Genomic DNA, 2,018 nt, shown 5'->3' with positions numbered 1-2,018 from the left:
TTATACTTTATATATTTATGTAAGTCAGTTGTTATTATATTTTGGATAAACATACTTTTAAGTGGCACAGCACTCTTCTGTCAATATGCTGTACTGAGGCAACCCAGGGTTGCTGTGGTGCTGAACCTTGTGCCATTGGGGTATCAAATGCCATAACGGTTACCCATGGTGGACAGTGTTTGGTGGAGCTCCTAGTTTAAGACAGGCTTAGAAGCAAGAGTGGAATCCATTTCCTAAAAAACATGCCTCTGGAAACTCTATGAACTTTGATAACTGGTGATAATTGTAGAAAGACCTCAGGCCTTTTGTTCATAGGTCGCTATGAGTCATGCTCGACTTGACAGCAATCAACAACAACAACAACAACTATATATATGCACAAAAGCATGTGGAATTGAAGGAAGAAGTTAAAGCTTTTCTGAAGGAATTGGCAAAAACCAAGGTCCCAAAACTTGACAGTGTATCCATTGACATATTTCAATAAACAGGCACTGCCCTGGATATGCTCACCTAGTTGTGCCAAGAAATCTGGAAGACAAAAACCTGGCAAACTAACTGAAAGAGATTCATATTTATCCCCATTCCAAAGAAAGGTGATCTCACAGAGTGCAGAAATTATCAAACAGCACATGAGCAGAGAACTGCCAGAAGTGCAGGCTGGGTTTAGAAGAGGCCATGGTACTAGGGATACTATAGCTAATGTTAGTTGAATCCTGGCTGAAAGCAGAGAGTATGAGAGGAATGTCTGTGTTTCATTGATTATGCAAAGACATTTGACTGTGTGGATCACAAAAACTGTATCTGACTCTGAGAAGAATGGGAATTCCAGAACATTTGATTGTGCTTATGTGAAACCTATACTTGGACCAGGAGGCAATCATCAGAATAGAGCAAGGAACCATTGCATGGTTCAATATCAGGAAAGGTGTATACCAAAGATGTGTCTTATCTCAATACCTTATATGCAAATCAGATCATCTGGGGGGTTGGGCTCTATGAGGAGAATTGTGGCATCGGGACTCATCAACAGCCTGGGTTATAGAGACATCACAACCTTGTTTGGTGAAACTAAAACTGTGGAGAGACTGAAGCATTTGCTGCAGAAGGGCGAGGACTGCAGCCTTAAATATAGACTGAAGCTCAACATCAAGAAAACAAACTTTCTCACCACTGGGATGATTGGCAGCCTCATAGTAGATGGTGAAGAGATTGAGATGGTTAACAGTTTTAGTTTACTTGGCTCTACAATCAACACTCTTGGTACCAGCAGCCAGAAAATCAAAAGATGAATTGCGTTGGGAAAGTCTGCTGTCAGGGATCTCTCCAGAGTACAAATGCACAATGTCAGTCTGGAGACTAAGGTGCCCCTGATCCAGGCCATGGTCTTTGCAGTTACATGCTATGCAATAGGAAGCTGGACAATGATTAGGAATTATAGAAAGAGAATTGATGCTTTTGAGCTGTGGTACTGGAAAAGAATATTGAATGGACTGCTAGGAGAACAAACAGGCTTGTCCTGAAGAAGTTGAAACCAGGCTGATCTTTGGAGGCAAGGATTCTGAAGCTCCATCTTACATACTTTGGGCATGTTTCAAGGAGAGACCAGTTCTTGGAGAGGGGCATCATGCTTGGAAGGGTGGAGGGCCAGCACAAGTGGAAGATCCTTGATGAGATGGATTGAATCAGTGACTGGTGTAATGGGGGTAGGGGGGTAGGTGTGTCAGAGACAATAAGTTTGGTTCAGGATAGAGCAGAGTTCAGAGCTGTTGTTCATAGTGTCACTAAGAGTCACAAGCAACTCAATGGCACAGAACAATACATACATAGCTGCACTTCAATCCCAAAGGCACACAGTTCAAATCCACCAGCTGCTCCACCAGTGAAAGATAGGCAATCTCCTAGAATGTGACTTACTGCCTCTGAAAACCCACTGGGGAGGATCAGCTATGAATTGGTTCTGACATGATGGCCCACAACAATGGTGTTGCTTAACGGTCATTTCAATATGATGCCCTTTA

Source organism: Elephantulus edwardii, unplaced genomic scaffold (genome assembly GCF_000299155.1).
Source record: "Elephantulus edwardii isolate Elephantulus edwardi_28Jun2011 unplaced genomic scaffold, EleEdw1.0 scaffold00165, whole genome shotgun sequence".
NCBI classification, from domain to species: domain Eukaryota; kingdom Metazoa; phylum Chordata; class Mammalia; order Macroscelidea; family Macroscelididae; genus Elephantulus; species Elephantulus edwardii.
The sequence above is the reverse complement of the archived record's forward strand: the minus strand, read 5'-3'. Positions refer to the sequence as shown.